Here is a 16,718-nt window from a genome sequence, read left to right as displayed (position 1 = left end):
AAATAATGAAGGTAAAACGGTGTCATTTTGCACCCAAGGCCCCAGCGCCAAAACGGCGTCATATAGGGCCTCTGACCCGCGCGACCCGACCCTTACCAGGAGAGGATCCTCTCATTTTTTACGTATGGTCTATTTGCGCATTGGATCCCTCCACCTTTGTAGTGTGTCTCAATAGGGTCCTATGTTCTTTTTTTTATTTTGATTTTTGCCCCGGGATTTAGCTTCTGTTTCAGTTTGGTCCTCAGACCATTTAAAGAGGCAGATGGGTGAAACGCAGCGCATAAGGGTTGGGAATATTTTCCCAATCAGTCCCTTATTCTTTAAGCGTGTTTCTTTTTCGATCCTTGATGGCCCCCTTTTTATTTTACAATTTGTACCCTAAATTTCAATTCGATTTCAACCTAGTCCTTAGTCTGTCTAATTTATTTATTTATTCTTTTTTAAAAAACTGTTTTGTTATTATTATTTATTTTAAATTTTTTTCTTATATTATTTATTTTAAATCACTTTATTATTATTTATGTTATGTTTTTTTCGTATTATGTGTTGAAACTATTATCAATTTTAAAATTTTTAAACTTTTATATATATTATTTATTTTGAATTATCTTTATATATATTTTTTTTATTTAAACTGTTTTTGTACATTATTTATTTTAAATTTCTCTTTTACATATTATTTATTTTAAACTCTTTTATATGTCATTTTAAAGTGTCTTATATATCATTTATTTTTAAATTGCTTTGTATATTATTTATTTTAATATTGTTGCACATATTATTTTAAATTGTTTTATACTATTTACTTCAAATTGTTTTATATATTATGTAGTTTCGTTTTCTTCGATTGATAATTTTGGTATTAAAATGAAGTGTTATGTGAATATTGCCATTATATGCTCTAAGAATTATTTATTAATATTTTCATATTGTTGACATTCACTAACATAGCATTTAATTAATGTATTATTATTCCATGCTCTATATTGCCTTTTATTTCATTTCGTTTAAATCGTATTGTGTATTAAATTCCAATATATTTACCCAATATAGACCCTTTTTTTTACTTTTAACAATAAACGCACATTGTTAAGTGTTGTACTCGTTACTATTCGAAAAGAAAAATCTTCAAAATAAGGAAATATTTTGTGTTTTGGGAATTCAAGAAATTGTGCCCTAACTTACGGGGTTTCGATTTTCTTGTTAAACCTAAATAACCGAATATCCTTTCAAATTTCAAAACACACGAAGTTTCGATAAAAAATTAAAGGCAAACTTGTTCCTAAGGATTCAAACGTCGCATCCTAACTTTTGGGATGTGGCATTTTGTTATATCGGGACAAGTGGACCCTTGATGGTCATTTTAATCTAATTCAAGCATATTTTTTAAAAAAATTAATAAAAAGAGATCGTATTTTAAAATCTTTTCAAAATTTCAACTCTCGACATTAAGACGTTAATTAATCAATTAGGTACCAATTTTAGGTGTGACGAGGGTGCCAATCCTTCCTCGCATGTAACCGACTCCCGAACCCGTTTTCTCAAATTCCGTAGACCGAAATCGTTGTTTTAATAAATCAAAATATTTTATTAAAATGACCAAATTATCAGGTGATCCGATCACACCTCAAAAAAATCGGCGGTGACTCCCATTTTCGTTTTTAAATAAAAATCGACCTTATTTAAAAAAAAGGTCTCGACATGACACGTTGACAATTAGATTTGTCATAACTCAAGCACGATATATTTGGAGTGATTGTAAGCACTAAACACGATAAAAAAATCAGCTTCGGATAGTCAAAAGAGACGAGTAAAAATCGACAAAAGAATCAAGCATTCACGAAACTATAGAAATATTTATGAAAAAACAATAAAAATTTGTCAAATAATATTTAAAAGCAATAAAACAAAGCTCATTTTGTTAAAATAGTCTAAAAATTAAAAACAAAAAATAATATGGAAAAATCAAGAACCAAACCAAATTAGGATAGATGGTTAACAAATTTAAAAAACTCAACCGAATTGACCGGTACCATCCCTAATTGTAGGTATATTTGGAAGTTAAAAAATAAATAAATTTTAATAAATTCATTATTTATCTTAGGTTTATTTCATAATTCATCTTGAACTATACATGTTATTTATTTATTTATTTTGGTAGTTAAACTTTTATTTTCTAACATAAGTACTTAAATTATTATTTTCGTTTCAGTTTACTTCAAAAATTAAAAGTTACTCATATTCTTATTGGAGATGAGTAAATTTTAAAGGTAAAAAGAGATGAAAACAAAAATTTATTTACTAAAATAATAAAAAAAGGTTAAAAGTATGAAAGTAGAACAACAACTATAATTTTAACGTCTAATCATCACTGAAGCAAAATTCGTTAGTTAAATGATTTATTTACTTTCTTATTATATAAGTTTGTTATCTAATAGATAAGGTTTTTAATTTGTTATCACTTTTCATTCCTAAAAATTAGATATACTAGCAGTGAATTAAAAGAAGCTACCAATAATACTATGGTGGTTTCTTGGGTTAGTTGCAACCCCCCTATGTCAAGCAAAATTTTATAGAAATTCTCATATGTGTCTTAATAGGCTTTAATCCTTCCCGGCCAAATTTCTTCACCAAATTAAGAGCATACTTCTCTTGCGATAAGAAGATCTCACCGTTGAGCTATTTAATCTGCAGTCCTTGTTAGTACAAATCTCTAGTGAAGAAAATCTCGAACACACGAACAAAATTCGAATAGAAGAAGAAATAAGACAAGGCTTCATGGCGTGTATCAAGTCACTATCTTTAAGGTTATATTCGCCCCCACCTATCTTCGGTGTGCAAACGAGTTCCAAGCAAATTAACCTCGAGTATACAATGAAGCCAATGATTATTTGCGTTTTGCACTGACGAGAATAGCCCACTACACGCTGAGTAATGTATGACAAGAAACTAAATTTCTATAAAGGATTTCTACAGTAATACTTTATAGAATAATCTAATAATATTATAAAATGAAAGAAGGAAAGAAAGAATATTAGAATTTGTTGGAATAATTTCCAACTGAAATCTCATTCTTATTTATAGGAATTTTCATGTCTCTTCATAGAGACATCTTTCATCAATAGTTGTCTTTCTAAATAATAATATCTTTAAAATAAACACATAATTATTTATTTAATATTATAACTATTCAAATAATATAATTTAAACAGTTATAATTCTTTTTCAAAAAATCAAATAATATAATCTTTTAATTAATTACACCCATTCATTTATAGTTATTGGAACACTATAAATATTTGAAAATGTTCCAACAATCTCCCCTCATTTTCAAAATGTTTTAGATTTTGATATTCTTGAAAATCAATTTGCATAAATGAAGGTATCTTATGATTGAACCTTCACTTAGTGAAAACATGTTAAAGTTAATCAAAATTGCATGGTAGACTAAGCTTTGAACCAACTATTTCATTTGATTAACCGAACATATCTCACACAATAATTTCAACATCGGTTAATGCATAGTATCTAGAGACACTATTATGGCCATGTGTATGTGTCTTCTTTTCATGAGTGCTATCAGAGATAAGCCCTTGAGCTCCTAAAAGCGGCCACACTTGTAATATCCCGAATAAGGGCCTAATCAGAATAGTGGTTTCGTTACCACAAATCTGAGATAGAAATAATTATTTTATAATTATTTTTAGGTTTATGATATGATTTCATGATTTTGTGAAAATTTCGTGATGAAATCCTATGCCTAAAATGCTTAAATTGAAATTAGGGACTAAATCGAATAATTGCAAAACTTGCATTCTAGAAGTTTTTAGTATGAAATTGCTTTGGAATATTAATGAGGAGGTCTTAAATAGAATTTGACCAATTTCTAAGTCTATGGACAAAAATTAGACATGGATGGAATTTTTGGAAAGTTTAGTAGTAAGGGCATTTGGTCATTTAGTTATTAAAATGAATTTAAAAACAAAATTAAAAGCCAATTTTTGTCCATCTTCTTCATTAGGTCGAAATTTCAAGGGTTCTCCATAGCTAGGGTTTGTTTCAAGCTTCCAAGCTCCATAGTAAGTGATTCCAAGCCCTGTTTTTAATGTTCTTTACGTTTTTGGAATACCGGTAGCTCGATTTAGCTTATGCTAGCAATAATTTAACTTAGGGTTCATATTTGGAAAAATACCCATAGGTGAAATTTGTGTATTTTGGTGTTTTATGATAGAATATGAGGTTTTAAATTATGTTAGACAACTTGTGCTACTCGGTTTTAAGTGAAAACGAGTAAAAGGGTTTAATCAGTAAAAATACCTAATAGTCATAAGTACATGTTAGAGTGTGAATTTGATGTTGTCATAGAAGGGAAAAATGATTAGCATGTCATAAAACATAAGAATAAGGGATAAAGTTTGATTCCCAAGGCTAGGGGCAAAAGTGTAATTTTGCAAAAGTTTAGGGGCAAAATGGTAATTTTTCAAAAGTTCGTATTAAAGGCTGTTTTGATGAATGTATGTATTAAATAAGATTAATTTGGCATTATAGATCAAAAGAAACGAGATTCAAGTCATGATCGAGGGAAAAACAAAATTTAGAGGAATAGGCTCGATCGCTAATATTTTGCATTGAGGTAAGTTCATGTGTAAATAAGGTAACATAATTTTTATTTTAAGTGATTTAATGATATTTATATGATATGATATTTATTGCCATGAAATATTATGTTTTGTGAATTATTATTTGATGATGTGCAAATTGTGTGAACAACTTGATAAGTATCAGATATGAGCAAGTATCAATTTTTACATTCCGATGAAGGCTATCAAAATGTGGAATTTGAGAAGAGTCCCGTTTGAACCTTGGGAATAGACTAGGGTACAAGTGACATGTCACTAGGATATTTGGGCATCCGAACTCGTTGAGTTGAGTCCGAGTTCACTTATGGATGAGAATGTCTGAACTCATTGAGTTGAGTCCGAGTTCGTGAGATGTAACTAGGCATTCAAGCTCGTTGAGTTGAGTCCGAGTTCACTTATGGGCGGGTTACATAGTAGCTTGGCTACATGGATTTCTAAAGCTATTGAGCTTGTTAGCTATGAGCATAGCACTTATGTGCACATTATCCGCGTATCTGAAATCATATTCCAATGTGTTCAACGGGAGAACTCTAATGGAATAAGGAGAACGCCTAAAACAAAGGTGACATGTTGGTAAGTGTGGTAAATGAGAAATTTGACAGGTATGTGTTTAAATTCTCGGATTGAGAACTTGGTATGATGAAATCGTAGTAAGATATTAAATGCAAATGCAATATGAATGTCTTGATGTTGTTTATGAAAATGATGTTTTATGTGGGATTGTATGATTATGTTACTTACTATTTGCATGTGAACTTACTAAGCATTTGTGCTTACTCCCTCCTTTTCATTCACTGTAGTTGTTGACAAGCCGGCTTGAGAATCGGGATTGGTCGAAGACTCGTTCAGACTATCCGAAGGCCTAATTTGGTAAAATGGCTTGTGTATTTTGAATGTGGCATGTATGGCAAAATACTCACTTTGTGTAAATGATTTTATGATATGGTTATGGTTTGGTAAGAAAAGGGTTTGTGAATGATTAGCCATTGGAATGGCCAATCTAAATCATATTTGATACTATGTATGTTTAAAATGCTATTTAGTCTATGGAAATCTATAGTAAAGTGAAATTTGTTATAAAATAGAATATTGTTGTAGCAATGATGTGAATTTGAAAAATCACTAAAAATAGTAGAAATGGACTTAAATGATGAATAAGTTAAGGAATCGAAGCTTGATGAGTCTATTTTCATATGGATTGAACAAAACAGGTATATGAATTATATTTTATGAGATATTTGAATTTTTGTGAAACAGGGCCAGAGTGATTTCTGGATCCCTTGTTCTGACTTTAAGAATTCACCATAAATTTTAAAAAAATAATTAGAAGTCATTCTTTATATTGAGTCTAGTTTTAAGAGAAATGAACGGCATAGTCATTGAAATTTTGTACAGAGAGATATCTAATTTGTAATACAAAGAGGTCAGAGAAGTCGAACCCTGAAACAGGGGAGAATTTAACCAATAAACTGTACTAATTGGCCTGACCAAAAATTCTATAAAAAAATTAATATATAGACATATGAGTCTAGTTTTAGGGAAAATTTACAGAATTGGATTTTGAGTTTTGTAACTCGAGATATGAATTTTTAAGCGACTATGACGCAGATTGCCAGTTTGTCTGGAAATTTTAAAAATAAATTGTTTGAGCTGTTTAAGTAATGAATTAAGTCCGTTAACACCTCGTGTTCGACTCCGGCGATGGTCTCGGGTACGGGGCGTTACAACACTTCTACTCACATAGGCAGATCCTATCAAGAGTGTTCCCATAATTATAACACTCTAACATATTTATGTTATGGGTCTATTAAGAGTACATTATTCACCATTCCCTTATCATTACAGGTTCCTAGCACTTTAATCTTAGGATGAATTTATTTATAGTGCTAACAGTCACATACTAATGATGTACATTGTCTCATTGAACTCAAGACTTGACGTTAGACCAAGCGTTGAGTCGAGTTTCCATCATGGGTGACTCTAATTAATGGGCTTGAGTCTCATCCCTTTTGAGGTCCTTTTTACTGCATCTCTAGCAAGACTTTTTATCAAAGGATCTGCCAAATTTTCACTTGACCTTACATAATTAATAGTGATCACTCCATCAGAGATTAATTGTTGGACATAGCTATGTCTTAATCCATTGTGTCTAAACTTTCCATTATATACTTGGCTATATGCCTTTGCTTGAGTAGCCTCACTATCACAAAGGATAGAAATAGGTGAAATTGGCTTAGGCCATAAAGGTACATCATAAAGAAAATTTCTTAACCATTCTGCTTCTTTAGATGCAGCGACTAACGCAATAAATTCTGCTGTCATGGTGGAATCAGTATACATGTTTGTTTCTTGGAACCTCAAGAAATGGCTCTTCCACGAAGAATGAAGATCCATCCACTAGTAGATGCAAGATCTTCCAAACTTGTAATCCTTTCTAAAACTGGAGGATATCCATTATAACACAATCCATAGTTAATAGTTTTCTTTAAGTATCTAAGTACTCCATTCAAAGCTTACCAATGCAAACTACTTGGATTGCTTATGTACCTACTCAATTTCCCAACAGCATATGCAATATCTGGCCTTGTACAAGTCATTATGTACATAAGACAACCAATTAGACTTGCATATTTCAATTGATCAATTTACTTACCAGCATTAGATACTAATTTTATTTGAGGATCCATGGGTGTAGATGCTGGTATACAGTTGAAAAGATCAAACTTTTTAAGCATATTTTTCAATGTAATGTGATTGTGATAAAGTTATAGTGCTTTCATCTTGAGTTATTGATGGTCGCTAAAACTAACTAAAAATTCGACTAAGGCAAGCGCACCTATCGAACAGTAGTATAATTATGGTGAGACCGAAACTATCGTATCCACGAGGACTAAAAGTACTAGTAATTACTATATTTTTATTATCTAGCCTAACAATTAAGAGAATTTTTAATCTAAAACTAATTATCTAATTAATTAAGATTGCAGTAGAGATTAGAGTTGGAAAATACTTTTGGAAAACCGATGGAGAAGACAATACCCAAGGAAGAATTCACCTAGACTTCACTTATTACCTCTGAATTAGGCGATTTATTCACTTAACTTAATCCGTAGAAATCCCTGATTTATGTTAATATCTCTCTCGAGACTAAAAACAACTGACTCTAGGTTGATTAATCGAAATCTCTTTCTAATTAAAACCTCTATTGTCGCCATTAACTCGATCTATGGATTTCCTTATTAGATTTGACTCTAATCTGATAGATTTATGTCGTCCTATCTCTAGGATTGCATGCAAATTCGCTTAATTATGAACGATCTACTTTTAATCAGAGACTAAACCCAAAGAACTTCGAGGAAATTGGATGGAAATCTTCAGTCTTGATGTAAATCCTCCTTCTGAGCTAATTCTGATGGCTGTGCTTGAGTGTTTTCTGCCTTCTATTCTCTGTGTCCCCCTTGATCCTCTTTTAGGGTGTTTATATAGATTTTAGAATGCCTCAAAATCCTCAAAATTAGCCTTTTCCAGTAGAATTAGACTTGGACTCGACAGGGAACGGCCGTGTGCCACGCCTGTGTAAAGGTGCTCAGGCTGTGTGTAATTCTAAGTTGGTTTTTAGTCAACATGGCCATGACACACGGGTGTGTGGATTACCCGGTGGAAGTGCCTAGGCCGTGTGAAACACTGAATTAGGCCCATTTTGTCTGTTTTTGGCCCATTTCTTGCTCTTTTCGCATTCTTATGTTTGCCTAAGTATAAAACATGAATTTAAAGGATTAGGAGCATCGAATTCAATAAAACTAAAGAAAAATCATCCATAAATATGCCAAGCATGGGGTAAAAATATGTATATATTATGGTTTATCAAATATCCCCACACTTAAGCATTTGCTTGTCCTCAAGCAAAATTCTCAACTTACAATTAAAATAAATCCTTCTCAACTTATAATTCTCATTAATACTATTTCGAAGTAATACCTAAGTTTGAGAGCTTAACTTAAAGAACATTAACGTTTCAAATAATCCAAGTTGAGTATTTTAATCATAAAGTCATAAGTATCCATCCCCCTTTATCTAAGTAATCACCTCTAATTCCAAATGGACAAGAGTTGACATCTTCACTAAAGATTCACTCAAATCACTTAAAGTGTTTAAGGTTCAATAATTAAGCACTCAATATTCAAACATGAAAAGTTATTACCATAGGCTTGTACGAAAATCAAATCTCCACCACTATAAATGGGATGATACACAAATCAAAAGGTCTTTAACAGGGTTGTAATGGGGCTTGGGTTAAATGTGTGGATAAAGGCTGAAAAAGAGGGTTAGAATCAAGATTAATTTAATAAAATACCAAACTTAGAAAAATAAAACTAATCAATAAATTACAAACAAGTGCCAGAATTAACACTATCCAAAACTAATGCAATGAGCTTTTCTTTCAATATAATGATTTTAACTTATGCAATCTCTTTAGAACAATATGTAATTTGAATGAATATAAATATACTTTTTTTAAAGAAAAAAACAAGTACAATAGTGGGTAATACATACTAAGAAATAATTTAGCAACTGGAATGAACGAACATAGTTAGGTAACTAGTCAAATCAAATCTCGATAAAAAGGAGTCAATGAAAAGGGAGAAATTCTTAACGAATCAAAAAGGGTTAAATTGTGGGTTAATATTAAGGGAACATCAAGAAATAATGGTTAAGGCTCAAAGGGGTTCACTAGGGGTCAATTATGTGGGTAGACTTTTGATGGAGTAAGTGGGTTAAAACCTAAGTGCCTTTATCATCTTAGTATATCAAGTCAAAGGTGTGGTCTTGACATGCATAATCGATGCAAGTTCTAGAATAGCAAATCAATGTTGACACACTCATAACCAATAAAATTAGTGAGCAAGAAGAATATATGCTTTAAAAGGCTCAAAGTCTCACGAAAATTATGGGTATTTGATGTCAATCCTATAAATTCAAAATTTCAAGATAATACCTCAATTCAGGGAAATAACCTAGTGCTTTTAATTCTCAAAAGTCAACTTATCATGCTTGATTGTCTAATGTCTTAAAGTTTAAACAATCAATGCACAGTTACCTATGATTTAATTCAACACATACCAATAAAAATCATAAATCAATCAAAATTCACTCTAATAATGATATGAGAAAATTATTTGAGAACAAGAAAAATTCAGGGATTTTCTGATAATCATATAAATAACCTCCCCACATGTAAGATGTACATTGTCCTCAATGTACAAAGATAGATAATAGCAATATAAGCATAATATCAGAAGAGAGGGAGAGAAGCGAAACTGCCCTGAATTTTTGGATGAAATCCTTGGAATAGTGAAAGCTAGAATTGTAGATAATGCTAATAAAAGACATGATTCTGAGTTACTAGTAAAAAAAAGAAACACAACTGTGGAAGAGAATTACAGGGTTACTCGAGAAAAACCATAAAGATAAATATAGTTCAAAATATAAAACATAAGTCTTCAAAAATAGATAAAAATCAAAATAAAATTTAAATAAAAATAATAAATAAATAAAGTGACTCAAAGGTTCTCATCATCGGATGCCTCGTAGGTCGACGGTGCCGCAAGAGAGATGTGGAGGTGGTGGTAAATCTGTCGAAGAGTGGCATCGATGCTGTCGAACCGCTCAAAACACTACTGCTGAAATTGAGTGAGTCGCTCAGATATATATGTCAGAGTGGCAGAAATGGGGCGTTGAATCTGTGATGGTGGTAGAGGTGGGTCCTCATGAAGGGGAGTGGCATCATCAGTAATGTCCTATGGCTCATCCTGGTTATCAGAGTGGACGAGTCTATATTGAGGAGGTCGAATCCACGACGTCGCTCTATCATCCTCATGTGGATCATACTCGATATTCCTTGAGGAGACATCTAGCCTACTAGTGTGAGTGTTGATGACATCTCTGGAGTGTCGAAGAGGCGGAAGTGTCAAGCGAGGTGAGTCACGTAGGGGCCAAGACAGATGGGACCCTTCCTATGGCGGTCCGTCTGATAGAGAAAAGCAAGCGCTATGAAGTATGCCAAATCAAAGATGTGACCAGTCGCCATGCTCCAAAGATAGTAAGCGTGTGTCCAGGCCGTGTGCTTCGTTGTTCGCTTCTTCTACGTCTGTGGGGTATACCACACGCCCGTGTGTTTGAACACACGGCCGTGTGCCTTGCCCGTGTGTCTGAACACATGGCCGTGGGCCTTGCCCGTGTAACTCTCTGACTTGTTCGAAAATTAAGAATTTAGCTCCAGTTTTCACCCGACCTGGGACACGCCCGTGTGGATCTTATTTATGGCCGTGTGGCTCGATACTTGGGGATTTTTAACCCTGTTTCCACACGGCCAAGGACACGCTCGTGTGTCCAGGCTGTGTGGGTTACTGTTCTTGTAATACCCCAAAAATTTTATAGTAAAATATTATCCGTGATATAGTAAAATAAAGAAATAAAGTGACAAAAAGGGAAATTTTGAGTTATGTCAATATTGGGAAGTATATTATGACATATTGATTCAAGAAAGGATTAAATTGTAAAAGTGAGAAAAGTTTTGTGGCCCAAGAGTAAATACTCAAAATTTGAAGGATTAAAGTGTAAATATGAAAATTTGAAGGACTAATAGTGCAAATATTTTAAGGGTGGAATGATCTAGAAACCAAGGAAAATTGATGAATTAGGACCAAATTAAATAGGTGAAGAATTATGAGGGACTAAATTGCAATTTTACCAAATTAAGTGATGACTCAAGATAGAATTTTAAAAGATCACAAAGGGCAAAATGGTCAATTGGAAGAGAGAGAAATCTAGAAACAATGATGATGTTGGAGATATTTTAGATAAATTAAATAAAAATTAATTTTTAAATGATATTTTATTAATTTATTATTATTTTATTTATATATATGAAAGGAAAGAAAGGGGAGGATGATATGATCACCTTTCTCATGCAATTAACGTGAGAAGAAGAAGAAGAAAGAAAGTTTTCATTTTCTTACAATTTAGTCCTTTCTCCAAAAATTCATTATTTTCACCAAAAAATTGAAAGAATTTCCATAGCCATTAAGAGATAAAGATAGAAAGGAGATGATGGGAGTTAGAATATGAAGTTGGATTCAAGAAATAGAAACTGAAGGAGAGAGAAAATCAAGTTAAAGATTAGTATCAATAGAACAAGTTAAGTATATCAAGATTTCAATATGTTTTTAAGTTTGTTATTATTGACAAAGCTTGGAAATAATGTTATAGTAGAGTTTTCTTATATAAAGTCCTATGTTTTTGATATGTTAGTGAAGAGAAAATAAGAGAAAGTGATGAGAAATGGTGTAGAAAAAGAAAATAAGAGTGTTATAACATGGTAATTAATAGCTTGCACAAAAATAGTTTGGACAGCAGCAGTAGACTAAGTTTGAAAAATCACCATAAATTTTAGAAATGGAATTAGAAGATGAAAAAAATATGGAATTAAATATTATTAAGTCTAGTTTCTTATAGAAGAAATGATGTAAGCAATGGAATTGTAAATCATGAGATATAATGAATTTTGTGAGACAAGGTCAGAATGAATTCAGGCTCCCCTGTTCTAACTTTGGAAAATCATAAAAAATTGGATAGAAATAATTATGGGCTTACATTTATATTTTTAGAATCTTGAATGAGTCTATTTTCAATAGAAATAAACATAAATATCATTTGAATTCTGTACAAGGAGATAATTAATTTTAAGTGAAGAAGGGTCAGAGCTGTCAGACAACAGAATAGGGGTAAATCTAAAGAATAAACTGTACTTATTGGCTAAACCAAAAATTATGAAACTTTTATGGAAATAAGATATATGAGTCTAGTTTCAGCAAAAATTAGCGGATCTTAATTTGGATCTCTATAGCTCCAAATATAAATAATTTAGTGACTATGATACAGATGGACTGTTTGAATATTCATAAAAGTAAATAATAAAAATTATAGATGATGTTACTTCCAAGTGTGTTATATACATTAAGGATGTGGAATGGAGAGGAGGAGGAGGAGGAAAATATGTATGAATATTCATCTAGCATGGCTAATTTGCATATTTTAGGCTTAGGGACTAAATTGAATAAAAGTAAAACTTCAGGGGGCAATTTTATAAAAATGTCAAAATAACCAAATTGAAGGGAATGAATTGTTTTATTATCCAAATTAATAAATTGAATGAAATTGTCAATTTAAGATCGAGTGAAAATTAGGAAAATGGCAAATTACCAAAATGTCTCTGAATCTTGATATTTTTGCAATTTCGCTAGGTAAGTTCGTATAACTTGAATTATATTCTTAAATGCTTGAAATGTATGTTATTGATGTGAATATGATTTGAAAGTTCATTGTATGAAAATTTATGAAACATTGATATATTTGATAAAAAGGGGAAGAAATCCCGGTTGAATGAAAGGAAATTTCGATGGATCTCTGAGAAGGAATTGACGGTAAAAAGGATCTATCCCGGACGGCTGATCCTACCCTGATATAGCCCTCCCGAAGAATATGTGGAAAATGGATTTAGCCCAGACGGGTAATCCGAATTAGGGTCTGAATTTAGCCTGGACTGGTAATTCAGATCCAAACTCATTAGAGTAATTGTCGTTGCAGGGGATTTAGCCTGGACTGGTAATCCCGACAATACTCTATGAGTTTATATTACAGGGGATTTAGCCTGGACTGGTAATCCTACTGTAAGGATGAGGTTCGCGGGAGTGTGCTCTCTGATATGAAATGTGTAAGACCATGGTTGAAAGATACCATGGCAACCTGATATGAAATGTGTAAGACCATGGTTGAAAGACACCATGGCAACGTGATATGAAATGAATAAGACCATGGTTGAAAGTTACCATGGCAACATGACGGGAAATGAATAAGACCATGGTTGAAAGATACCATGGCAACGTGATATGAAATGAATAAGACCATGGTTGAAAGATCCCATGGCAACATGACAGAAAATGAGTAAGACCATAGTTGAAAGACACTATGGCATCATGTCAAAGATAAATAAGACCGTGGATGGGAGACGCGATGACATCTATTGAACAATTGGTATTCAGGTAATATGCATCAGATGACGAATGGTTATATAAAATGGTTGTGTGAAATGTTTACAAGAATTGGTCATATGGAAATATATGTACAAAATAGTTGTATGAAATATTATGAAGATAGATCAACGAAATAAGAATAAGTACATGGAATATAATTTATGTTAAGTTTGATATAAACTTTACCGGAATAAATATACATAAAATATATGGAAATGATGGAGCATGAAATATTGATATAATAAAATGATTGATATATACTTATGAAGAAACGGTAAGAGAATGATATGTTTCATGACATGCACATAAATGATTATCTTTGATATGTTGATACAAGGAAATTATGTAAGTAAAGACAATTATTAAACTCAAGTGTGACTTGTCGAGAAAATAAGTATATCAATGTTGAATTTATATGAAATATGTGCAAGTATACTAACAATGATGTGGCTTAACGCTTAGATAAGTGTCAAGCTATTGATTGAATGGTAACATGTTTAATTATAAGAAGTATTGTAATAGTAAGTACTTAGATGAAAATAAAATTTAAGATTTTGCGAATTTTTTTTATGATCCCGATTTAATTCCGGTTGGTTTTTAATGTATGTTTGGGGCTTCGAGGGCCCAATAAAGAGACGTTATGATTATTTTCAAAATATGAATAATAAATGACTCAGAATTATCTGAAAATGTTCAGTAAACTCCGGTAATGCCTCGTACCTATTCCGGCAATAGATACGGGTAGGGGGTGTTACAGTTCTTGCATAAAAAACACTAGAAATAGCTAAAATAAACTAGTTAGTGGTGTTCGTGCTCAGGTTGCCTCCTGAGAAGTGCTTATTTAGAGTCTAAGTTTAACTTACTTCAATTTTGTGTGGTCACAGCGGATCACGGAGTTAAGACTTCTTTTTCTCACTATCGATTCTACTATTCACATAAAGTCTAAGTCGAGTAATATTTACCTTAAAAATGTCGAATTGAGAATGATTTACCTCGACTGTACCGTATAGGAAAACATTCAGTATCTTGAAAGGAGTCGCTCCGTTTTCATTAAGCTCTGAATTAGCAATTCAGGGGTCCTTTTCATCTAGCAATACTTTATCTCCAACCCTAAATTGTTTTGTTTCATCCTTACGCTCATCATGGCATCGCTGTGATTCATCGTGTGCTTTTGGTTTCTCCTTGACATGTATTCGCCATTCTTCTAATTCATCAATCTGAAGCCTTCGTTCTTCGTGAGCCACTCTGTTTTTGTGGCATGGATTAGAATGAGGCTCTATCACGTTCTTCCTAGGGGACTCCTATAAAGAATTTTGAGTTACAACGTTACTCAAATTAACAAAACTTAAACAATCATCTCGATTACTAGATATTTTAGTAGAATCACGAGCTTGAAGTTTAATCGTGTCATCTCCTACACGAAGTATCAATTCACCTGTGCCAACATCAATGATAGTTCTAGTAGTTGCTAAAAAGGGCCTTCCTAAAATGAGAGGTACGTCACTATCCTTATCCATGTCTAGAACAACAAAGTCAACTGGGAATATAAATTTATCAATTTTGACAAGCACGTCTTCAATAATACCCCTAGGAAATCTAATTGTTTTATCTGCCAATTGAATGCCTATCCTAGTTTGTTTAGGTTTCCCAAGACCTAGTTGTTTAAACATTGTATAGGGCATGACATTAATACTCGCCCCTAGATCAGCCAACGCATTCTTAATATTTAAACTACCAATTAAATAAGGAATAGTAAAATTCTCTGGATCTTTCAGTTTGTTAGGTAGCTTATTCTATAGAATGGCTGAACAAATTGCGTTTAATTCCACGTGTGACGCATCATCTAACTTTCGTTTATTAGTCAAGAGCTCCTTTAAAAATTTCACTGCATTTGACATCTGCGAAAAAAGCTTCAATAAACGGTAAGTTAATATGTAAATTTTTAATAATTTAAGCAATTTACCGAATTGTTCTTCCATGTGATCTTTCCTTGTTGCCTTAGGGTATGGTACACGAGGTTTATATTCCTTGCTTACCGGCTTTTTTGTACCATTGCTTTCATCAACCTTACCTTTATCTTCCACATTGTCTTGCCTCAGTTTTGATTCGACTTTAACTAACCCTTCATCATTGTGCACAGTAATGGCATGAAGTTGCTCCATTGGGTTAGTTTCAGTGTTACTTGGTAGGCCACCTTGTGGTTGTTCAGAGATCAACTTAGCAAGCTGTCCTATTTGAGTTTCGAGCCCTTGAATCGACGCTTGTTGATTTTTAGGCACTATTTTGGTATTCTGAAAACGAGTTTCTTACACCGAGATGAATTTTGTAAGCATTTCTTCAAGGTTCGGTTTCTTCTCTTGTTGGTAAGGTGGTTGTTGAAAATCTAGAAGATGTTGTGGTTTTTGATTCCCTTGACTACCCCACGAGAAATTGGGATGGTTCCTCCAATCTGCATTATAAGTGTTACTGTACGGGTTATTTTGAGGTCTAGAATTATTATCCATATAGTGGACTTGTTCCTCATCGGTGCTAGGGTTGAAGGATGGATAATCTGTATTGTGCACTCATTCTCCATTTGAATCACACATCATCACTAGATGTACTTGAGTAGAACCATATAAATCATCAATATTTTTATTTAAAAGTTCTACTTGGTTAGAGAGCATAGTGACCGCGTCGACGTTAAAAACGTCGGCTGCTTTTGTCGGCTTTGTCCTCATGACTTGCAATTGATAATTATTCAGTGACATCTCTTTTATGAACTCGTAAGCCTCTTTAGGTTTTTTTTGTTTAAAGTTCCACCGACGGCTGTATCTATCAGTTGCCTTGTTTAGGGGTTCACACCGTTGTAAAAAGTCTGAACCTGCGGTCATAGATGTAACTTATGGTGAGGGCACCTTCTTAATAAGTCCTTGTATCTCTCCCATGCATCATAAAGAGTTTCTAAATCCATCTGCACAAAAGAAGAGATATCATTCCTCAATTT

General features: G+C 32.7%; 1 non-coding gene across 1 annotated transcript; it reads left to right on the top strand.

The window, feature by feature from the left end:
- Positions 1-16,611: 16,611 nt before the first annotated feature.
- Positions 16,612-16,718, top strand: LOC121211726 (small nucleolar RNA R71). The gene has a single exon (XR_005906944.1). It is a non-coding gene; the product is annotated as a small nucleolar RNA R71 (small nucleolar RNA).

This window comes from Gossypium hirsutum, chromosome A12, assembly GCF_007990345.1.
Source record: "Gossypium hirsutum isolate 1008001.06 chromosome A12, Gossypium_hirsutum_v2.1, whole genome shotgun sequence".
Lineage (NCBI taxonomy): Eukaryota > Viridiplantae > Streptophyta > Magnoliopsida > Malvales > Malvaceae > Gossypium > Gossypium hirsutum.
The sequence above is the reverse complement of the archived record's forward strand: the minus strand, read 5'-3'. Positions and strand labels throughout refer to the sequence as shown.